The 24,755-nt window shown below is 49.7% G+C and overlaps 1 long non-coding RNA gene across 1 annotated transcript; it reads left to right on the top strand.

The window, feature by feature from the left end:
- The first annotated feature begins 1,893 nt into the window (after positions 1 to 1,893).
- Positions 1,894 to 24,253, top strand: LOC135319516 (uncharacterized). The gene is made up of 6 exons (XR_010378164.1): positions 1,894 to 2,256; positions 4,878 to 5,122; positions 20,854 to 21,028; positions 21,257 to 21,323; positions 22,340 to 22,514; positions 24,171 to 24,253. It is a non-coding gene; the product is annotated as an uncharacterized LOC135319516 (long non-coding RNA).
- The last annotated feature ends 502 nt before the right edge of the window (positions 24,254 to 24,755 follow it).

The raw sequence follows: 24,755 nt of genomic DNA, 5'->3' as shown, positions 1-24,755 counted from the left end.
AAAGCCTTGTTATTTCCATTACTTTCATTACTGCTTTGCTGCGGATGCTGAACCAGTTAACTCATCCTCAAATGTAGCTTCGACTGAGATGTTTGTGCTGAAAAACACACGCGCTGAGAAAGCAGTGCTTCCTCTGGACTGTTTTGTCCCCGATTATGTCCTTTTTCGTTTTTATGTAAAAGTTTATATTCAGTGCAGCAGTTTTTTTATTTCCAGATTTTAATGTTTAATTAATTTAATCCACTCTCCAAAAATTTTCATCTGCAGATTTTGCTCCTTTTTGGACCAAACTTATTGAAGTTGAAGTGCCGTTTCCCCTCCCCTCGCACAGAACCCGTCACGGAGGGGGCGCTGATGAGACGCGACTGGGGACAGTGCGCAGGTGTCTCCTACAGACTCAGATTGGCAGCTCTCTGATACACACAACAGAGGCACCCACACCCGCACTCGCACACACACACACACAGAGCCAGGCCTGATCAAAGACTTCCATTTGGTTGAACTTGGCAGTGATTTTGAAATGTTGACAACTGTCAAATTAAGATCACCCAAGCCATTTCACAGGCTCAAATTTGGATGCAGGTCTCAGAACAGAAGGAGATGGCTACTGGCTACTGCCCAAGTGATTTCACCATCTATCATCCGGTTAGCTGTGTTTTATGAAATGAAGCAACACTGAGATGGGCTGGGGGTGGTCAGCATCCAACTCGGGAAATCATTTCTGTCCACATTTACCTTGATTTGAAGAAAGAAAAGAGATCCGTCTTTTATTTAAAATGTGCAAAGAAGGGGCTCGGTTAGGTTCCTTTGGCTTCTGTCTTTCCTTCTCCCCTGACTTCCGCCACTAACCTGGGGGCAGCGTCGGTGTCCTTTGTGTGTGGCGGAGGGGGTGGCTGGGGTGGGGGGTTAGTTCTCCGGTTCTCCGAAGGGCTGCATTTCGGGCTGGGTGGTGGTGGTGTGTTCCGTGCTCTGCTCCCCGGCCATGCCCACTCTGCACTGCCAGTCCTACTTAAATCCCCATGTGTTTAGTGTCTTCTTCTTGATTTTAAGCCTGTTAAGGGCGATGACTGTATCCTCTCAATTTTGGTCAGCATTTTAGCGCCCTGTGTAACAGAGAGAACAAATCTGACTCCACGTTGGATCTGTTCCTTTGGCTCTAACCCTGGGCTCTGTTTCCCGGGCTGAGTTCCGCTGGTTCTGCACCTTTTGTAAGAGAATGTTGCCTAGAGCCTGAAATATACAGGACAGCCCATTCTCAAGGCTCTGACCTGTGAGGAGAGAACTCTTTCCCATTCACACAGAGATAAAAAGTTGCAGAACAGAGAGTAACATTTATCTTGCTGGAGGTTTACAGGGACACTGCGAAATGACCTACATGGACAGCTGCAAGAACAAAGGATTTTGACAAGAAGTTTGCAGCAACCAACCACACCCCTCCCCCTTTTTAGCATAAAAAGAGCCTGAATTCTGACTTGAGGAAGATGGTTCTCTAGGACATTAGTCCCCCATTTTCTCAGTCTGCCGGCTTTCCGAATAAAGTCATTATTCCTTGCCCCAACACCTCATCTCCCAAGTTACTGGCCTGCTGTGGGGCGAGCAGAAGGAGCCTGGACTTGGTGACACCCGTTCACTCTCCTCCTTGGAGCAGAGGCTGAGTCAGTGACACCAGTAAACTGAAAAGAGCAGATGATTTGGGTGCCTATGAATTAAACCTTATTTTTCTTGAGTTGCCATCTTGCTTGGAATGGAGAGCAGAAGAGAGACATTCAAATAATTTACTGAAACCTCTTTCTTCATAATGTTTGATTAGTTAGCTATCAGCAGATTACTCAGCTGATACCTGAAATTCATCCTTTTAGTTAGAAAAATAAATACTCTGTTTCCAGGAGGGATTCTTGTCTGCACAGTTGTCCTGGACTTCAAGCTGAACACCTGGATGCCGTTGTGAGCGGTACCTGGGGAGGAGCCCCGTCGTGCACTTCTCAGGGCCCTCCATCCGAGCGAGCAGTTCCAGGTTATCAGCAAATTCACATCCGAGGAGTCGAAGAAATTAAACCACCAACAAACTTCACTGTCTGTTGTAAATATGCAAAGCAGCTGAGGTCAAAGCTATAAAGCTTGTCTGACAGCACTCCTAAAATGTTCCTGTCAACCTCCCGGTCCCTTGAGTTCCTGGCAAAAAGCAAGTGGCAATACCAGTTTGGGCAGCTAGTGTGTCAGGACCACAGGATGGCGGCGTGGGCGTAGAACGCGTGGGTAAGTCACCAACATATTTGAATATTTTTGGAATTTCTTGTGTGGCTGTGGATTAGAATTTATTGAGGTGCTGTGACAAAATGACCACATAATCAGGTAAAAGCGAGCCCATCAATTAAATGCCCAACTCTTCTTGCCTAGAGGTTGTCAAACAGTAACTGTAGAAGCACTAAATGTCTACTTTGGGTGCCACCGGGCACATCTTGCCGTGTGACACGGGGGACACGGCGGGGCTTCGACGCAGCAGACTTGCACGCGCAGATTCCAGACCCCTGGCCGTTCCCTGAAGGTCTTCCAGCGGGAAGGAGCCAAGCTTCTCCCTATCCCTGCCCTGTTGTTTCTCCCTGTCTTTTGAAACTTGAATAGGAAGGAATGCCCTGGAGATACTGTCCAATTTCCTTTTATCCTCCGGCGGGGAGCCGGCACCTGAGGCTGGCCGTGGAGGGAGCAGTGTCGCAGGAGGGCGCAGCCCCGCGCAGCCCCGGCCATGCCTCTCCCCGACGCGGTCGCCGTGCTGCACACCCCCAGAAGCTGCGCTAGATGGCCGGGCAGTCTGTGTAGGGCACCGCGGCAGGAGTGCCTTTTGCCCAGGCCAGGGTGTGACCCCTTTTCCCTGTCGTGCAGTCTGCAGCCAGGACCATGGCAACCAGCGCAGGATGGACGCCTCCTCTTGGAGCTCCGTGTGCCCTTCTCTGGAGAAGCGCCCATTCATGCTTTTCTGCATCCGGAGTCGACCACTCTTGCCAAATAGTGGTGGCAGGGTTACCCTCAGGCCGCATAGAGAGAGAATTTGAATTTATTGGCGGCGAGGGAGGTGCCAACCCCAGCCAGAGGGGAGAGGGCTCTACTCGTTCTTAGGAGACCACTCGGTGTCTACCTTGGGAAATAATTTCTTTTTTCAATTTATTCTATTAAAAAAAACTGGGTATGGAAATACATCCATTTCGTACCTTGAGAGAAAGAGAACTTGTCCTGAAGGTGAATTAGACAATAGTTAATGAAGATGCTGGGGACGGTAAAGTGGGCGCGGTCAGGATGCTGTGCTCAAATAGCTGTCCTTGGAGGTGACGGACGCCAGCGCGGCATGTCCCGTAGCTCAGACGGAGGGGACGGTGTGTGCTCGCGTGGAGCAGCCTCACTTGTGTTCAGCATCTTGGTGGGCTTGGGACGTGAAATGTGGTTTCTTTCAAAGAAATGCATGATTGCATTTGCTCTAATTAACTAATGGGATGTTCTTCTGAGTATCCATGACTCAAAAATTATCCAGACCCAGAATCTACTGTTTTTAAAACGTCTCAAAATCATTTTAATAACATGTGAGTAAAGGGAAGAGACCTGACAAAAAACCATGAATGCACATACCCAGGGACACGTTTCATTCCTCAGTGTCCCACTGTCCCCGAGTCACTGTGTGCCTGGGGAATCCAGCTCCCCGGGAGCACTGAGGACGCGCCGTCTAAAGCATCGTTCTGGCTCGTCCTCTTGTGTTCTCCTGACAGGGTCCAGGGTTCACAGACGTTACGGACAGCTACACTGAACAAGAGTCTCTTTGCATGAACTTAACCAAAAGTACAACTGTGATGGAACAGCAAACAAATCATTTCCCTGGTTCTCAGGCTTTTGGAGGGAGAGAACCTGGCAAATTGGGGGATGTGAGGCTCAGCTGGGGGCAGAGAGGGGACATTCGAGTGGGTGCAGGAGGGGTCCTGGCAGCTGTTCTCAGAGCCCAGCTGTCCCCTTGCTCCTGTCTGAGAAACGTCTTGGCTGCGGTGTGAGGAGGGGCTGCTGCCGGCTCCGGCCACAAGGTGTCACCGCACCACTCAGTGTCCTCAGGTGTCCCCGCACGTCCTGCTCCAGGACCAGGCGGTGCCTTTACTTCCTGTGGACACGGTTCCTGAGCACCTTTATTGGAGGTGAGGCACAGGGTGCGGGAGCGGGGCTGGTGCTTCCCGCGTCTAAACCCATAGTGAGCGACTCGCCCCAGGATGGAGCAGAAGCGTCCACGATCCGGGACATCCTTCGCGGGTTTGAAGGGCACCATCCACTTACAGGAGGATTTTTTTCCCCCAATAAATATGTCACTTGTATTTTCATTTTACAGATCTTTAAATTAATTAAGTGTGGGGAGAATTTGTGTTCGATTAGAGACCACAACACGTGGAATCAGAAGAACGGGGTCTGAGTCGGATTCTGTCCAGACGCTTTCCGCCTCCCGCCCTTGGCGAGTCGTTGATCGATTCCCGGTCAATTCCTTCATTCTGGAAGCAGAACTAGCAGGACGTGGATTTTCGGCTGCAGGGTGGGGAGGGCCAGGGAGGGGCGGGGTCCTGGACACATGCTCGGACATTTCTCAGGGTATCTTTGAACCTAAAAAACCTTTTGTAGTTTTTTGTGTATTTATTTGAGTTGATTATGAATTTATCAGGCTCTGGGCTCGGTCAGATTTTAAAAGAAGGGGCGCTCAGGGGCGCTCTGGGTGAAAGCCACAGGGGGAGCGTGGCGGCCTGGGAAATGGGTGAATTGCTGGAGATGAAACACTGCTCGCAGTTGTGACGACAGATGATAAACTTTGATCATTGTGCTAAATACTCACACGTATGAACTGTATGTTGAATTCATAGGACATTGTCGGAAATGCTTACCGAATCCTGTCCTTCTGGATGGCTGCCTGTGAGCTACACAGTCTTCAGCCCCAAGGTGGGCACATGCGTGTGTTCTCCTGGCTACGAGCAAAATACTCATGGAAATGATGACAGTGGTGACGGTGGCAATGACGCCAGGGCCCACGAGTGCCGTAAAGGACGGAAACAGGCAGGCACTGTCCCGAGACCCGCACGTGTTACCTTTGATTCCCACACAGCTTTACGTAAGTCGTATTTTAATAGCAGCTTAATTTGACTTTAACGCAATCTAATTAATCTAAATTAATCAAATCAACTAAATTAAATAGACTTTAATTTAATTTAGTTTGTATTAAAAAGTTAAATTTTAGCATTTTCATCTAATACGCACGCTGCTTTAGGTAGGTAGCATTCGTGTCCCCATTCCACAGATGAGGAACCTGGGGGATTCTGCGCAGGCTGCCCACCGGCGCCCAGCTGGTGCAGCCGTGGCTGCCCGGGTCCTCCGGGCAGAGCTGCACGTCCTCGGGGCGTGGGGTGTTCCGGGCAGCGGGAAGAGCGTTGGGCTCTGGGGCTGAGAGGCCTGCCTTTGAATTACGGCTCCTTTCTGCATGTGCAGTTTTGGGTGACGGGCTGAAAATTCTGCACCTTAATTTCTTCCTTTGTCGGAGGGGACAGCACTGCCCCCTGGACCACATGACGCCAGGCTGAGTGGGGTAAAGTGTGTGAGGTGCTGCCGAGCGGATGCTCAGAGCATCGTTATTCAAAAGTAACAACTTAGGATGTGAGTTGTTTGAACTCTTGTTCAAGTGTAAGAATGGTTGATGAAGGAATGTCGTCAGGGATTGGGACACAAAGACCACACTCAAGCCCTTGGTTCCCTGTAGCTGCTGGGCCTTGGGTGGCCTCGCTTCGGCTTGTGCTGAAATGACTGCCCACGCTGTCCCATTTGGAGATGCTCAGACCAGTGGGGGAGCCTGCCTTCTTGTAGGATGCAAAGAGATGCTAATATAGCAACTGTTTGTCACTTTCTGTTTACACCGCATCTTTGAGGCAGGAGGGGGAAGATGCTAGAATTCCCATTGTGGTCGATGACAGAAGGGAAATGCATCCATTTTCCTCCAGGTCAGACTGTGTCCCCTCCAGCTGTGCCAGGTGGCTTTCTGAGTTCATGTCCTCAGTGGCTTCTCATTTTCCTGGGTGTGTGTACTCAGGTCTTAGATCTGTGAGTGTGGACAGAGAGAGCCCAGGGCTTGGCCGCCTGCCGACCTGGACTTTCTCATCATTCAAGGTGCCCGGCACGACCCCGATCATTACTTCACCCGCGACGGGCACCGAGGGCTCCCGCTGTGATTCTACGCGCCACAGCGCAGTTTGTCATGCAGGCTTATTTCTTCCACTCATGGCTCACGAGAGTTGTTTGGTTCCTCTACCTACAATGTTCTTTGCTTAGCTTTCTGGGCAGGGACTATGCCCTGTGTTTCCATGGGTCTCTGAGGTTAACCCCCTTTGACCTACAGTAGTAGGTGCTTAGCAAACGCTCTTCCGTTATGTCACGGAGCTCGTACTGAACCTCTGATCTTGCCCAGTGGCCTGGACCTTCTCCAGGGGGTGGAGGTTTCTCAAGACGTTGGGATGCTCCGTGAAGCAGGTTGATGGGCGAGCACTTGACAGATGTTTCGTGATGGAATCACTTTCCCAAAGAGCGTAATCCAGCATGTCTTACTGGGCAATGTAATCTGCAACAGCGGAAGGACTCAGGTCCAAGTGCACGCTGGTCCTCCAAGTCTGGTTAGGGTGATGCTAGCCGTGCATACGAGGGCCACTTGCATCGTGTCCTGAAAAAGAAGCTTACTCGGAAGCTCGGAAGGTCTCTGTGCGCTGTGAGCTCCTCTGAACTGGCCCAAACCCTCCTGTGAATTCTTCTGTGCAGTCCCTGAATTATTCTTACTTGAAACTTCCCAGCCGGAACATTCATAGTACAAACTAAAATTTCCTTTTTAGGGATGGCTTGGCTTGTTTCTTTACAGGTGAAAAATAAAGAATAAATGTGTTTGTGGAAATCCTAATAATATGAAAGTGTTTCTTCCCTCCCCTCCCCCTCACTCTCCCTCCCCCTCCTCTCTCCTCCCTCCTCCCTTCCCTCCTCTCTCCTCCTCCCCGTCCCTCCTCCCCCTCCTTGCTTTCTGTCTCCCTTCTTTTTCTCTTCTTTCTGTGCCTGTTTTGTCAGATCCATATGAAACAGAAAATCTCTGGAAATTCAAAGGCTCTAATTTCCCGATCTCCTTATAACAAGAACAGTCGGGAGGGGCTCTCTTGGCAGGGTGCAGAGTTGGGGTGTGTCTGGCTGTAGCTCACGGCACCAGGCCTGCTTTCCCTCTGCTGCACTAAACGTGTCTCTCACCCAGAGGGCAGGGCCAACCGCAGGCTGGGAGCTGAGGGCCTGGGTGGCCGGGTGACTGGCTGCTGGGCCCCCTCCAGCTTGTCCCGTGGGATTGCACAGGAGTTCTGTCTTAAATGCAACCAGAAGGCAATGCAGTAAGCTCTTTTTTGTTCCCTGGGAAAACTCCCTTCCTCCTCTCCGCCCACACTGCAGAGCCATCATCCTTTCAAGGTCCTAATGGTGCTTCAGCCAAAGATCAAAGTCTCCCAGATAAGTGTTCTTTTACACAATGTTCCCGACACTCCATTTTGTAAACAGTTTTTTTGTTTTTTTTTTTTTTTGGTTAAGAGAACACACACACATGCCGAGTGAGATGGACGGACTGTCACTTCCTCTCTCTTCTCCTCCTCGTTGGCTTCAGGCACCGACCAGAAGCCCCACCCCAGCGCTTTCCCGACGCTCCCAAACTTGGCCTCTCTTTGGCATATGCAGGAAAAAAAATACACAGAAAAATGCAGCCATCTTGCCCACGAGCACCACCTCAAGCTTCCATCGTTTTTGGCATTTAACGGCCGTTTGGTTTTTCTCTCTGTAAATAGTTTGTGTACAGGGAGGACTGCGTGAGGCTTCTTCCTGCTCAGCCACCCTCCAAAAACACAAGGCAACAGCCAGCGTTGCAGTCTCAGGACTCTCTCCACAAAAGTAACGCCAACAAACAAAGACTCAGAACAAATGGGGAATAAAGTCTTCACTGGCTTCTGTTATATTTTCTCCCCAAATCTGGGATAATCAGCTGCACAGATATAAAACCAACGGGTACCGTTTAACACTGTGAGGACCGATCTTTCAGATCTTTCCCCCGCCTTTTTTTTTCCGGTAATTGCAAACAGATTTGATGATGCTGTTGGCTCAGGTTTTTGCTTCTTCGAGTTTGTGGCTGCCAAGCTTGTGAACATCAAAGATCGTTGTGTACCTGCTGGAGGGCTGTCACCACCTGAGGGCACAATTTCAGGAGGTTTTATTATTTTCTTTTAATCTGTAAGATAGCGGGCATCCTCCGTGGTCGGGGGTGAAGTGGCTATTTCAGGCTCATCCCAGGGTGTGAGGGCCTGTGCTGTTCTACCTTTGTGCCAGTTGGACCTTGTCTGGAGTGGAGGTGGCCATGCTGGAATCAGAGGGCTTTTTAATTGAAATGTAGTTGATTGACAATGTTGTGTTAGATTCTGGTGTGCAGCATTGTGAGATTTTATATATATATATATGTGTGTGTGTGTGTGTGTGTGTGTGTGTGTATTCTTTTTTCATTATAGGCTATTACAAGATATTGAATATAGTTCCCTGTGCTCTAGAGTAGGTCCTTGTTGTTTACATATTTTAGATACAGTAGTTTGTATCTGCTAATCCCAAACTCCTAAATTCTCTCTCCTCCACCTGCTTTCCCCTTTGGGAAAAGTAGAAAGTTTGTTTTCTATGTCTATGGGTCTATTTCTGTTTTATAAATAAGTTCATTTGTGTCCTTTTTTTTAGATTCCACACATAAGGAATATCATATGATATTTGTATTTCTCTGTCTGGCTTACTTCACTTACAATGATGATCTCCAGGTCCATCCATGTTGCTGCAAATGGCATTATTTCATTCTTTTTTGTGGCTGAGTAATATTCCATTGTATACATATACCACGACTTCTTTGTCCAGTCCTCCGTTGACTTTGGAATTTAAGTTGTACTGTGTCTTGGCTGTTGTGAATAGTGCTGCTGTGCACATTGGGGGGTGTGTATCTTTTCTAATTAGAGTTTTCTCTGGATGTATGCCCAGAAGTGGGATTGCTGGATCATAGGGTAACTCTATTTTCAATTTTTTTTAAGGAAGAAGGCTTTTTGGAAGGTGACAGTGGTGGGGGTTGGTGGTGACCACTCCTTGGGGCCTGGAGAAGCCCCGCTTGTTCTGGTCCCGGCTGGGCTGGCAGCCTGGGAACTTTGTGGGCCAGGACATTTGTCCCCCAGAATTGAAGGACTGGGGAGGGGCCTACCTGTGGGGAAAGGGAGAGAAGGTGGGGGCTTACAGAGCCCCAGCTGGCTTACCTGGGGCCAGACCAGCCTCCTCCGGGCCTCCCCACGTGTCCCCTCTGCCCTGATGTCTTCATGCCCCTCCACCGCAAGTGACGAGATGGGTGCAGAGCTGGCTGGTCTGGGCTGGCTCCTCTGTTCCCTAGTTATGTCACCACCAACCTATTTCACTGGCTTTCTCAAGTCTCCTTTGTTCGATCCTGGCCACGTAGACGCAGGAAGGTGCTGCTTTAGGTGTGGTGCATGGACTTTCCTCGCTCTTCGCCCGAATCTCCCACGTGTTTGCCATTCTGAGGGAGGCCCTGACCTGTTGGCATGGCTGCGTGGTCTGCTCGAGGTGCTCTGTCCAAGTCAACACGAATTCCAAAATTCCAGAGTGTGACTCGTCCCTTGCCCTGTACGTATGTGTGCCCTTATGGCCCAGCGGGGGCTGGCCTGTTGGCACGCAGGCTTTGAGGTGTCAGAGTTGTCCCTGGCCTTGCTAGACTCCCGCGCTCCATCTGTGCAAGATTGAATCCTTTCCCCTTGTGTTCAAGGCCCACTGCTGCTGTTTTGCATAAAAATTTTTCATTCCCTACCCCTCAAAAATTCCAAAGAGCAGAGCTGCTGAGTGAGCAGAGGACGGGTCAGCCTCTCGGCGCGGGGGCTCCCTGCGGACCTGCTCGCTGGCCCGAGAAAAATGAGTCACTGGTCTCGGCTCCATCCCTAATGAACGGTAGTAGATCACATCGCAAAAACTGGACACGCGTAATTTGGCACCATTGACGGCAGCCTCCCCGCCAAAGCACGGTGCTTTCGTGTCTGAACTAACGTGAAGCTTGGAAGTATCTTTGACCTTGAAGAGTGCGGAGGGAGCGGGGCGGGCGGAGGGGTGGGATGCTGGCTGCCATGGCCGCAGAGCCCCCGGGCGCGAGGTCTTCCTCCCAGGGGCTGGTCCACCACCAGCGACCCACGGGGCGCGCTGGCCGGCCCGCGGGCCCCTCCCCATGGGACTGGCCGGGGGAAGCGGCCACCAGGACAAACAACCATAAATCAGGGCAGTCCTGATGAAATCAGGCGTGGACGGCAAGTAAGTTATTAGCCGCCTGTGGAACTAATTGTGATACTGATACACTCAGTTTTGCGGTGTCTTTCAAACACCAGTTGTGATGGGAAACAGCTGTTAGATCTGGGGGAAAAAAATAAAAGGAAAGAAAGAAAAGACGAGGGCTTCGAATTCAAAATCATAATAATGTCTGTCTTCTCTGCTCCCTTCCACAAAGGCTCTGAGATTCCCTATTCTCCTCGAGACAATTACTCCCGGCAGGGGGTCAGCTGGGATGAGCACACGGTTGCCTGGAAAGTTCATCTGTGCGGGAAGGAGACAGAAAGAGAAAAAAGGACCCCTTCTCCTGATGGGGGGGTGGGGGGGATGGCACGTTGAAAATAGGTTAGAGATTCAGGTTAAAAGCGGGGAGAAGGCGCACAGATTTTGAGCAGAGGTGTTATAAATTGTACCGTTTGACCGCTGGCTTCATTTAGACGTTCGGGTACAGGGAGAAGGGGTTTGGGATCTTCATTTAAGGAAGCAATGAGGGAGATAATTAGCCCGTTTTGAAGGCTGGAGAGAAAACCGTGGAGGAAAGTTTGGAATCTCTCCCTGAAGTCAGCGACTTCTGCCCTGGCCAGAGGACTGGTCGGGGGTCTGCCTGCTCCCCCTGCACCTCCCCTTCCCTTTTCTGCCTGTTTTTATCCACCCCCGTTCCTAGAATCCGGGCATATCGTAGATACCCTAAGAAAGGAGACACACTCAGAGCCAGAGTGATTCTCCCTGCCCCAGCCTCTCCTGGACTCTTGTTTGGTCCCCAGAAATGTTTACGTGCAACATCTTTGAAGACATTTTTTCAGTTTATAAGGCCTGTGTTGTTACACAATAAGTCATAAATGATGCTGCCCGTGGTCCTCCCAGGAGTGCTGGCTGACAGGCATCCGCCCGGACATCCGCGTGGGGCCACATCTGAGACCCCCACCTCCACGGAGCCCTGGGTCGAGCGTCTCTACTTCACCTTAGAGTAGAGGTCCTTAAAAATTCCATCAGCCTTGGAAAGGGTCACGATCCTTCGTCTTGTGCGGGGCAGGCTGTTTCGAAGGTCACCCCGCCCCCTTTTGATTCCAGCAAGACAGTAAATGAACTTAAAATATGGATGCCCGTGACACGGAGCGGCCCTTCGAGGCTCCCTGGCTGTGACTGGGGCTCCCTCTTCCTGCTCCCACTTGCCAGCCCTCGGTGACCCCTTCATTGCTGTGCTCTGTGGGGTCAGGGTTAACAGCCACGCTAGGTTCCCTGGGTCCCAGCAGCAGCAAGCGTGGATGTGAGTGTAATTCCCACGGTTTTGTGATGAGTGCCTGGCTCTGCCTCCCTCCCTCCCCTGCTCCAGCTGGCCCCCGCAGAATGCACAGGATTTCAGAAACAGGGCTGGTTTTCCTTCTTTCTGAGCTGTGATGTGCGCTCGTGGTGCCCTGAGTGGCCGTCTGAGCCGTGCGGGAGGGGGTCTCCATCCCGCTGAGAGCTCCCCCCACCCCTATCCGGTTAGAGGGGCAGCGTCATCCCAAACAGGCATCACGGGGCCGCCCAGGAGACACTCCGCTTTCGACAAGGGGAGCCCCTCCGCGTGCCTTGACGGCCTTAACGCTCACCGATACCGATCCAAGAGGAAAATCAAGATTCTGCTTCTAAGATCTCAAGTGTTTCTCCTCTTTTAAACCAGAAGTCCTGGCTCTGCGCTCTGCATCCGTCATTCAGGAGACGCCTTCTGACCAGAGCCTGAAAACGCAGGCCTGAGAGAGGAAGGCGGGGCGCGCCTCAGCTCCCTGCGCACCGTGGAGGGGCCCGCGGGGCCGGAACGCCCTCCTTGTTCAACTGGTTTTAGTGGATCCCGTTCCGCGTGGGGCGGCGCCGGCCCGGCCGCGCCAAGTGCCAAGTCTGCAGGGACCGAGTGGCCGTGCGGCGGGGCCGTCCTGCCGTCCGCACGCGGGCTCCGCGCCCGCCTTCGGCGCCTGCGGTCCGGGGCCGCGGGTTCAGCACGCGAGCGCCACCCAGGGGCCCTCCCTGTCCCGCGGCCGCCGGGGTCCTTCCCGTCAAGCTTCAGCTTCTGTCAGACTCGGCCTTCGGGCCTGGAATACGTAGCTGAAGGGACGGTGCCCCTCTGGCCTCGGAAGACGCACGCCGTGTCTGACACTGAAACTGAAGGCGTGATGTGGCCGGACGGCTTCACCACCGGAGAGCAGGACGGAGCCCAGCCGTTCCCGGAGCAGCGATGGGCGTAGACTTCTCACTCGACGCATTGCTGCCCCTGTAACTAGCGCAGCGCTAGAAATATGATTCATTGACGGAGAGAACAAACTCGGCGGTACTGTGCTGACGGGGGTGCGGGCGGCAGGGGGCGCCCTGGGCGCACAGCCCCTGGCACGCGAGTGTGATGGTGCCCGGCTTCGGGCTCTCCTGCTTTGTTTCCGGGTCTGTAACTCTCTTACTTGGCTGTCGGGGAAGGAACCCCAACCCCAGCTTTGGTGCCGGTTTCCTTGTATGCGAGCCAGACCCGAATTCAATTAAAAAGCAGGGTAAGAAAGGGGACCTTAAAAAATGTTAATTCTCCTGGAGTTCTTTTTTATTTCAAAGAATTAGTTTCTACCCCCTTCTTTGGAAGTGACAGCACAGTGGAATTCTGTGTTCTGTTGGTAAACAGGTGAGTAAACATTGACCCTGTTGAGCTGGGAGCGCAGTGTGCATACGGGTCGGGCTGGGGCCCGGCAGGCGACCAGCTGAGAACCTGTCCCTGCGGCCCCGCCATGACCTCACCCCGGCCACCAGACCTGCAAAGCCTGAGGGTGTGTTCTCTCCCACTGCAGTGTTTACCCAGGGATTCCCTTGGCAAGGAGCAGGATCACCAGCATATGAGGTCGTCACGCTCGTGTGTCTGTGTGTGTGCAAGTATTTTTTTAAAAAAGGCAGCAACATGGCATGATGTTACAAAAATAGCCCTGTTAGAAGAAAACACTGCGTTTGGAAGGAGGACTTCGTATTCAGATCAGGGCAAGAGGCACAGGGATCATGAGGCAAAAGGAGCCGTATGTGTGTGTGTCTGTGTTTATATGTATATGTGTGTACATATATGTATGTGTGCATGTGTGCATATGTGCATTGTGTGTATGGGTACACGTACATGTGTCTGTACATGTATGTATGTGTGTCTATGTGCATATGTGTGTACATGCATGTATGTGTACGTGTGTCTGCATGTATATGTATGTGTGCATGTATGTATATGTGCATGTGTATGTATGTGTGTACGTGTGTCTGTGTGTATATGTAGGTGTGTGCATGTGTGTCTCTGTGTGTCTCTGTGTGTGTGTCCTGAATAAGTGACTCAGAGATGCATCAGGGTGGCGGTCCTCTGCCAGGGTCTCTGGATGGTTCTGGAGGGTTAATGCATCAATGCTGCGGCGGCTGATGGGCTTCGGCTGGTCCCTGCCAGGCAGCTGCCCAGCGTTAACTCTCTCCTGCCCGAGCTGCAGGCTGGACGGGCCGGGTGGATGCCGGGAAGGGTGGGGCTCCCTCACGAGGTGCACAGTCGTATGCCTTCAAGCCCTTTGTGGCGGCTGCTGTGTGACAAGGCTGCTTCCTGGCCGGAGCCCTGGGAGGCCTCTGGGGACAGAGCCAGGTCTCAGGACAAGTTCAGATGGACTATCCCCCAGGACGGCAGGTGGCTGTCTGGGGTTCACTGTGGCTGTGCCTCTGTGGCTCCAGCTTTACTGACGGCATCAGTGAGGGCTTTGCTCTGGCTCCCTGAGCCCGTGCGCGGCGCGACGCAGGGCTCAACACGCATTTGCAACATGAAAACAAATGGGATTTTCCCAAGAGGATCCCAACAGGATTCCTTATGATCTGTGTCTGTCCACACTCTGTCCATTCATCTGACCCAGCAGAGTATCAAGGTCCAGCTCACCCAGGTCGCTTTTTCCACCCTCCTTTGTTCCCTGAATGTGAGGGTTTTCAGCTACCAGTGACAGCGGTCACAGAGGGGAATTGCATGGTGTGCGCAGGCGTGTGCTCTCCTAGGGCCCAGGAAACACGTTCCCGGCACTTCATTTCCCTCTCTGTTCTTTCTTTCTCCTAGAATGTGAGGGAGTATTGGTCTGTGTAGCAGATCTGTTTGCTGAATATGTTTTGAAATCATCATTCCATAAGCATTGTCTCTCTGCCTCCAAAAATGTGCCAACCGTCTGCTCCAGGCGGGAAGGTGAGGCTGTGCTCCTGATGGCACCCAGCCTTCCGTCTCCCATAGGTGACACCAGCCTGCATGTTTCTTCATAGCTTGATTTCTAGAATATTTCCTGTCTCTGAAGTTTGGGAATCCACGCTGATTCGCATAGTTTTGGAATATCAAACAGCTCAATCACCACCTCAGACGCACAGTCTACACCTCCAGGGCTGGAGAGCAGCTTAACTTGGACCTGTCAGCATCCAGGAAGAACATGGAAGCCATTACCCTGCAGGGTTTTGTTTTTACTGAAGGTGCACATAACTAAAAGTCTTTTCTGGCAAAATAGTCCCACGTCCATTTTTCTTAATGTAAGAAAAGGACAGGCAGGTGGAGAAACACAAAATAAGCATGTAGACAATAAAATAAAGATCCCATTTGGATTCCAAAAAGCTCCAAGTGGAGAAACCTTACTGTGCTGTTGCTAGCCCCTAGAAGCTGGCAAACTCACACGGTCTTCGAGATGATTTTTCATGCAAAGCAAAACTTGTCTTCAGTGTTCTCCATGCTTCTTTTCCTTTTTTCTTTTTCTTTTTTTTAAAATTTGAAATCAAATGACTACTTTCTTTCTTATCCACATTTCAAATTTCCAGCCTCTTTGTAACTACAGGGCAATGGGATACTGGAGGCAGAGAAGGAACCCGCAGTACAGATGCCCCGTTTTGCACTGTGGCTTGTTGGACCGGAACAAAGGTGATCTGACTATGGCTTCAGTTTCCAGGGCGTGGTTACCACGAGCATTTGGTGCACACACGTGGCAGCTGGACTGACAGGACAGGCCCTGATGGCTCCAGAGAGTCAATAAAACCCACGCCCAGAAGGGTTTACACAACAGACAGTAATGGCTCTTTTGGAACCGTTATGGTCTACTGGGTCAATCACAATCCACTTTTTAAAGGGTGCCAAAATTTGAATTTACACAGCAGACTGGAACGGGCCCTGATCTATCAGGTGAGTTACATGAATTGTTAGGATTTATACATGTGCTGCGGTACGTGGATACCTGTCAGGATGTACGGCTGTGCAGACAGGCATCCCGTGTAGACCAATACACAGCTTCTTTCGCAACGGCTGATACGAATGACGCACTGCGGCTCAGGAAGTGGAGATGTTTGCTGACATTGCGAAGTTGAAAGCCACGATGTATGTTTCATCTCTGATTGACTAAATTTCTCTAAATGCTTTGCGTTACTCACATCCCCAGAAACTCTGTTTTCTCTAAAAAGGGAAGTTATCTTCGATCCCAACTGCATTGAATAAAATACCGCGATGCCACCATGCTGGGGTGGGTTGACGCACGCTATTTAATTTACCCGGGATGTTTACAGGTAAACATCTATTTTCCATGTCGATAACGTCTACATGGAAATAGACATGCCGGCATGTGCGGTGCCGTAGCTGCACTGAACAAAAGTGCCCGATTCTCCCCAGCAGGTGGAGGCAAACAGTAAGAATCTCTAAAGAAACAACCCCAAATCTGCTTTTCTCCCAGCCAGCGCTGCCATTTAGAGGAAAACAAAATATCTACAAAAGAGGGAAATTAAATGAATAGTTTCCACCAGGAATGGCGGTGCAACGTGGTTTTACCTAATAATCCAGAGTGAGGGGATTTCAGAGCCCCTCCTTGCTAGAAACACTCTTCTGTCTTGGCTTTCTTTCTGTTGCAGTTGGAGATTTTTCCAGAATAGGAGCCTGGTGAATTATTTAATAAATAAAATCCATTAAGAAAACCATGTTCAAAGGTACCTCCTCAAATTTCCTTTAGATTCGTGCAGCAATACATCCGTGCAGCTGGCGCAGCTCCGTGGGCGCCCAGGCCTTCGCTGGCCCATACGTGCACCCTCGTCGCCAGAACTCTCGGTGCACCCTGGTCTTGCTTTATTCACTGCAGGTGTGTGTTCTAGTGATTTGGCTAAAACAGCCATTTCTCTGGTTCTTTTGTGAGTGTTTGTGTGTCTGTTCCTGCCTGTGCATTAAAAGAAAAAAAAAGAAAAGAAGAGAAGAATTTTAAGCACTGACTAGCTAGAAAATTCTCTGCCTGAATATTTGGTTTTCCTCGAGGTAGAGGGATTTCTTCCACAGACCACTCTCTGCAGTCCTTTTTTAGGATAGATTCACGTGTATTGTCCATAATGGACAAAGGGCTGTGGCTGAAGAGAGCACACGTACCCGATCAGAACGTTCAACCGGGAAGGATGTGGATGTTTCGGGGTCTGTAGCCTGAGGACCTAACGCAGTAAATTACAGACCTCAGCTTACTTAGCAGGGAGCCGAGCAGGATGACAACCTAGGAATGCCCTGGTCCCCACCCCTGCCCTCTCCGCCGTGTCTGTGTCCGGCCGAGACCCACCGTCTGCAGTGTTGACTGGTGCATCTGAAGGAAGGGTCTCTATCGGTCTATCTTGATTGTCATCCAACAGAAGATTAAATGCTGCCTGCCTCCTTCTTGTGATTTTTGGTCTTCACATCACAAAGTTTTCAATCAAATTCAGCAATGTGCCTTTAGCTTACAGAAGCCGGAGCACTTATCTTCCCCGAGCAGAGGATTTAGACCCTGTTTACCTCTACAGGTCCAAGATATCTCCCTGCCAACCCGTCCCCATGTAGGGTGTGAGATGGTTTCCAAACCTGGCCTCTCCCTGCCTCTCTGTCACGTTCCCCACACAGCTAGGCTCCTGGCTGAACAACCGCCACCGCCAAAGAATCTGAATAATGAACAGGCACCAGAGGGGTTGTTCCAGTGCAGCGGCCCCGCGTTGTCAGCCTTCAGATGGAAGGACCTGTGCTCTGGGCAGCATTGTCCCGTGTAGTGCCTGTTCACGGTCTTCGGGACCTGCTTACCACCTGGCTTGCAGCTCAGGAAGCGGCCAGAAGAAGGGGGATGCCAGCCACATACCTTTCTGGTCTCACCTGCAAGGAAGCTGGGGTCCAGGAGGGGTCCAAAGAGACAAACGTCACCCCTACTTACCACTTAGAATTCAGCCCAAACCAGCTGACACCAAACCCATGTTTATCCACTGAGCCGGTTTGATGCTCAGAATTTCCAATAAATAGACTGATGAGCTTTGGGGTAAACAGCGGGGAGAGAGGAGGAGCGTGTGTTCTCTCCGGCATGCTGGAAAGGACGTGGTCCACAGACGAGCCAGGTGGGAACCGCTGAGACACACGCCCCGCAACACCCAGTTGGGAAAATGGAGATGAGGACTGGCCACAGTTCATCTCATTTTTATTGTTTCTTCCCGCTAAATACCGGCCAGGAGCCCAGCCCTTGCACTAGGCGTTCGGCTGGGTTTGCACGTGGCCCAGGGACCGTGTGGGGGAGGAGCCGAGGCTCCTGAAGGAAACCCTGTGAGGGCGCTGGCAGCATCGGCCTGCTTGACGCCCCACGCTCGGCTTCTCACGCTTTCTCTACACGCGCGCTTCTCGTTAGATGTTTTATGGGCGCGCGTGCCGCGCAGCTCGCGCCGCGGAAGAGCCAAACGCCGTCCCCTGCCGACTCTCCGGGACGTGAAAACCTGGCTTATCGCTCAGACGCGTGAAAATGGAGAGCCCGGTGCCGGCGAGAAGCCTAACGGCCCTGGCCCTGCGGGTGACTGGAGCTCGGGCGACGTTGGATGTGGTCTGTGGCCCGTCGTCGGGTACTGCCGCTCTCCCGCCCCGGAAACTGGCTCTGTCGCTTCCGCTGGGGTCGGGGGCCCGTCGGAGGACGTGGTTGGGGCGTTGGAGGTGAGCCTGGCTCTTTTACTCTCCGGTGGGCTTCCTTCTGCAAAAGCCAACCGTCGGGGGCCACGTCGCTGATGACCGCAGCCCCCGCGAGCTGGCAGTGCAGGTCACCTGGCTTTGCTGGACGTTCTCTAGGGACCCCGTTTCCCCTCCAGCGGCGTCAGGTCCTAGTGCAGGTGGAGCCTGAGGCTGGGAGAGTCCTGCCCACACCGGGTGGGTGGGCTGGGCCAGACGGGGACGTTTATTGACAAGGCGACACCTGATGTCACGTGGGCAAGTGTGAAATCAGCTGAAGAGTCCCCTTCCCATCATGTGTGCAGCATGAGCAGATTATGTAGGTCTGTGGGTGTTTCCTGACACCCCGAACCCATCGCCCACACAAATAATCTCACTGGAATGAGGTAGAACTGTCCGTGATTCTCAGTGGCCTAAACCCTTCATTTTTAATGTCCATAATCAAAAAAGCCTAGCACCTAAAGAAAAAAAATCCTTCTTTCAGCCCTTTGCTATTTATGGCAAACCTTGAGAAGGCTCAGCCCTGTACAATCACCACAAAAATATCATTAATTCTATCAACTTTACACCTGTTAGATCTACCAGCCGTGTGAGGAATTAACAGCTCAGGAGAGCAAATAGACCTGAAAGGGGTTATAAGCAAATGAAGTCAAGTTCCCCACACGTATTCTCCTCCTGACTGTTAAAACCTTAAACTCCAGAAAATACCACTAACTGAGCTTGGAGAAGAAACTAAGGTTGGAAGGATCTTTGAAGCAGGGATTCACCTCTCCCTCCTAGATTCTCTATGGAATTTCTGATACTGGAACTGCAGCTGCACCCAGATGAACTTGTTTTCAAAACAGGTAAACATCTTGTTTCCTGAGTCGCAGAAACACAGTCATCCTACTAGCAAAGAGTGGGGTGAAGGATGGTCTGTGCGTCACAATGCATCACCCAACTAGATGCAGAAATCAGTATTTGTTGAATTGATTCGGATATATATATTGACTTAATAAATTTTTTACCTGCATGGTATACAGCTAGGGAGATCATTTGGAAGGGAGGGAGGGTAATATTCTGTTTGGGAAGGCAGCTGTAAAATTTAACAAGCATTTCTATGTGCTAATCACTGGAGATCTGAAAATCATAACATGTGATTCCTGCTGTGGAGGAGCAGAGAGGTTGGAACATTGACATGGACGCAAGCATCAACAAATTGAATTAAGTATAATATTAACGTGTTCGGTGAAAATGGATGCACAAAACGTTAATCGGTTTTATCTGGAAGACTTAAAAGAAAAGATGGCATTTGGCTAAGCTCTTGTAGGGTGAGTAGAAGTATTCAAGGTGGATGAGGAGAAAGTAGAAAGTAATCAGGCATTTCAGACAGAGAAACCCTAGTTTCAAGTACGTTAAAACCGCATATTTGCGCTGGCAAACGAAAGAGCCATCTCTGCCATTTCACACTGGTGAAAACAGTTTCCAGGATGTTTGCTTTGCGTTTTTCTTAATCAGTAAACCGTAGGAGTTTCCTGGCCAACACACACAGGTGGCACTAGAGTTTGAGACTTCACTCAAACAGTCTTTCCACAGCATCCCATTCTGTAGCAAAATTATTTGACACACAAAAAAATTATCCAGCATGGGCCTTTCTAAAACATTCAACTAACTGCACGTAGCCCACACGTGATGATTTAGGTTAACTATTTCTTAGATCACAAAATGACGCTGATTAAAAAAAAAATAAAGCAAAACCTCAAGGATTTAGAAATTCGTTTTGGAAACAATGAGAAATAGCAGAGTCGCTGAGTGTGGCGTTCCCGCCACGTTCTCTGTGGTGTGATGGTTTGGAAGTAAAAGACTGACATTTCATCCTCTCTTACCAGCTACCATTAATCTGATTTTAAACACCACATGCACCATCTCTTAGCATCGTCTTCCTCCTGTAAACTTAAGCCAATAATAAACAAATCGTGCTGCAGTTTACTGTGAGATACATGGTAGAAGGTGGGTGAACGCGTTCAAAAACAAGAGATATTATCATTAACATTAATTACAACAGTAATGATCACTATAACGTGAAATTTCAGGAATGTCAATCCAGAAGTATTTCTTACTTCTAAAATGCTGACACATGGGAAAATTTCTTTTCTATGAAAGCCTCAGATTTGATTTACTTCATACAAGTTATCCATTTACCCAAATGTGAACACAGCTATGCCTGGAACATATTGTAACTAGATTGTAAAATCAAACAGGTCTATTTTAGACTTTTAGACTTGTAGGGCGCTCCACCTCGAATTCCTCTCTCCAAAGAGGTGAATGAGCATGAGATATTTCGATATGAAGAAATAACCCACACTTGTCAGAAAGTTTGATGTAAGTGTGCTAATTCCCTGCTCAGTTGATTGGGATGCAATGATTTCGTGAGAATGCCAGTGCAGGTATATTGAAAAGACATTACGGTGTCAACATGAGATGAAACAATGTTAATTTGTCTATAGAAAGTCCCTGCGTCTGCCAAGACGAACTGGAGCCTTGTATTCAGCCCTGGTGAGTTTTGGCACTCCAGTGCCCAGAGACTTCCAGTGGAAGGTCCCAGCTCGCCGGGCGACGTGACAACCCACAGGGAACAAGATTTATCTCCCTCTTCCTGCTCGGGGGCTGAACATGAAGCAGGTAATGCTGTTCGAGGGATTAGAGTATTCAGGAAAGACCCCGGTCCTCCTCCATCCCGATGCTCGGGACAATCCGATGCCCAGGAAACCCCCAGGCAGGGAAGGGGAGGGAAGGAGGGGTGGGGTGGGGGGTGGGCAGAATCCCCTCCTAGCGGCCAAGGTGGATTAAGATTGAAAAGTCTGAGGTTCCTTCCTCTTGGTAAATTGATGTGTTTTTCTGGTGTGAAAGGTTCTGCAGTGTTAAAACGTGTTCCACACCTAAGCGACATCTGGGAGTCTGAGCTTGCAGAACCAAGGTAAGCATTAAATCCAGTTGGGATGTTAATTTGGCCTCAATAAAACACTCCAGTAAAACTAACATTTGAACAGGACCCAGAATCCAAGAAGGAGCCAAGGCTATGAAAGGAAAATGAGGATTCTAAGTGATTTGAAATCTACAACGACGACTTTTCCCTCCCACCCGTAGATTTTTCACAGCCCCTGCTCCCACCTCATCATTTAACACGGCTTGTCCAGAGTACACCAGCAGTCCTAAAGCATGTCAAGTTTTCACTTTCCATTCAAGAAATAAGACCCTCCCAGGACCTTCTAAATGTTTCTGGTTTCCATCGAACAAGAATTACCGTATGCTGTCATGGGACAATGATCGGACTGGGTTAGGAGGCCTTGGTTTTAGGAACTGAACAAGGTTTAGGGTTTCACAGGGACGGACGGTGTGACCTTAAGAAGGCACTGCTCCGACCTTGGCTGCTCCGTCTCTAGATCTGGGGCGGGTTGGTCTAGATGGCCCCAAGGATGCCTCCCACAGCATTCCTCCATTTGGTGGGACCTTTTTAGAAGGTCAGACTTCCACTTGGTAAGGTTTACGTGAATGTGTATGTAATTAGTGAAGTTGTCATGGGCAACAGAGCCAGATTATTAATGCAAAAAAAAAAGTGTTTGTGAAGCTGGCTGGCAGTTGTCAGGATATTTGCAAAATGTACTTCTCAGCATTGGGCTCCTGTTTGGGAGAGATGGTTAAGTTGGCCTCCTTTCAGCTCCTAGAGGGGCTGCTTGGGGCTGCACATTTAGGGGCCCCTCGCATTTATCTCTGAGTCCAGCACTGTGGGTATCTAATTTCCCTATTTACCTTTATGGCATTTTTATGGCAGGGAGATATTTCTCATCCACGTTTTGAGAGGTATTATTTATTCTAGCAGCCTGCTATTTCTCATCTTTTCCCTCCAATTTGAGTTTTAAATGTGCTCCCAGGAAATTTGGATCCAATGGGTTTCCTTCCTCTCAGTCTCATTCTCTCTCCCTTCCCCTGCAGGTGGAGAGAGTTGATGTCTTGGAGAAATGCCTTTCCATACTTTTAAGTGCAATATTAACTCACGTCGGATATAACAAGTAACCGTGCAATGAAATGAAGTCAGGAACAGCAAAGCCATTAAGAAAATGTACCATTAGGAAGAGAGCTCGTGTTTCCTCTGGAAGAGATTCACCAGGTACGTACTTGCACACGTTCAAGGAAATGATGGAAAAGTTTATAGCCCTTATAATTACATTCATTTGAAGAAGCAGAGACTTTTGGAGCCAGAAACATTTTCCTAATTCACTTATTAGTAATGAGGTCTAGTTTTTTTTTTCTTTTGGATGTGACAGAATCTCAATTCACATGTAATCCACAGACATACGTGTATCCGTGTGAAGAGGCAGCCGTCAGTCTGATAGACTGTCAGCTTTGTTCCAGCCATTCTTCTTTCTGTGTTTTCGGAATTTAGGAAAGCTAAAGCTTTAGGTTTTGTTCAAACTGTAAAAGAACATATCAAATATTTCCTTATTTCTTTTCACAATATCTCAGGAGAGCGTGTTTTATCTTCTTTTTTTTTTTTTATTTCCTGCAATTTAACATAAGTAGAAATTGTCAGCCTGAAATTGACAGGTATTTGTTTCCGTCAACAATGAGTCGCTTGCAGTGTGGCTCACCCACCAGCATAGGCGGTGCCTGTCAGGTGTCACAACAGTAGGGAGACTTACTAAACTCCAGTGAGAAATACAGTAATTTGGAGCTCGGGTGGGTAAGGTGGGAAAGGCATCAGGCGTGTGGTGAGGAAGTCCGCTCTCCACCCCTGGAGCCCTGCCCCTCCTGCAGGGCTGCCCTGGGGTCCGGGAGCAGGGGACCTCGATGCTGGTCTGCGAGGAATGATTTGTCCTCCTCCACCTGGTGCTGCACCCCTTGGGGTTTCCTCCTGGGATTTATGACCAGCTAGACCATGCTGTTAGGGGCCACTGTGAGAATTCCCTTTGCAGGAAGAAAGAAACCGGAATATAGGATCGAGTGACTTGCCCAGTGAGGCAGGCTCCTTGCTTGGCTTTTAGTTCAACTCTGAAATGCACTGTTTTAGGCTGTCCCTGGGGGGAGGTTCCAACGCGAACATCTATCCATCAGCACCTCCCTTGGGCCCCAGCTCTGAGCACCTGAACTGGGGTATGGAGTTTCTTAAAAGGTACTTCCCTTTCTCATTACATAGCCAACCAGTCGACCCCCAAGTGAAGTTTTAATTCAGTGGGTAAGAAGTGCTTCTCTGCGCAGTTCTCAGTGTGCAGTAATTATCAGGTGCTTTCTGTAGCTGTTACTGGCCATTTGCTTTGTGGGAATGTATTACTTTTCTGAAAAAAACAGGGTAATGCAACTAGAAATACTAACGCATGGTTGGCATTTTCTCTTCTGAAAGATGCTGGGATAAGAAGGAATATAAAGCATTTTACAAAATATAATATAAAAGAATTTTACCAAGAGTTCATCCCCAGAGAGCATAAGGGAAGAGATTGAGAAAACTGATTACATATAAATTTAAAACTCTTTCATATGGCAAAGTCCTTCATCAAAATACCAACTACAATCTGCAGAAAATATTAGCAACGTATTTGATAGTCAAATATTTATACATTAATTTCCTAATGTGTAAAAGTGCTTAAAATCAAGAATGAAACATAAAAATGGACAGCCCTGGGAAAAAAGGAATCTAAACAATGGTCAATGACTATATGGAAAAATGCTCAACCTTATTATAATAAAAATGCGAATAAAAAGTGAGGTTTCAGTTTTCATTCACTTTAAATATTTATTGCACAACAATTTTGTGCCTTGCTCTTTGCAGGTAGTTGGGTGCCTGCATGTCAATAAAGCAGTCTATCTGCTGGTCCAAAGCCGAGAGTCTAGACCACCAGCATCCGGATCACAGGAGCCCTAGCTGTGTGTGGCTATGCACATTTAAATTTAAAATAATACAAATGAAATTAAATGAAACATTCAGTTCCTCCGTGCCACTGGCCAGGTTTTGAAGAGCTCAGTGGCCGCAGGTGGCCGCCACTACCACGTTGGATGGTGCAGTTCTAGACCATTCCATCGCCACAGACCGTTCTCCTGGTCAAAGCGGCTCCAGATGGAGAGAACAGTAAGCAGCAAAGAGATGTAAATGACCTCGAGGTACGATGAATTCCATGGCAACAGCTAACAGGAGGCTGAGCCCAAAGGTACCGGAGGGGGCTTACTTGCTTAGGGTGGGCAAGGAGGTGGTGTCTAAGGGGAGAGCCAGGAAAGGAGGAGGAGCTGGCCACGCGGGGGCGGGGAGGTGGGGGGGGGAGTTCCAGGGGCAGGAGAGAAGATGTCCAAAGGCCCTGCAGTGCGGCGGAGCTGGGGGCCTTCACGGGGCTGAGGGTCCCACTGCAGCGGCAGCCAGTGG

The sequence above is a fragment of the Camelus dromedarius genome, chromosome 28, assembly GCF_036321535.1.
Source record: "Camelus dromedarius isolate mCamDro1 chromosome 28, mCamDro1.pat, whole genome shotgun sequence".
NCBI lineage: Eukaryota > Metazoa > Chordata > Mammalia > Artiodactyla > Camelidae > Camelus > Camelus dromedarius.
This window is presented reverse-complemented; position numbering and strand designations above follow the sequence as displayed.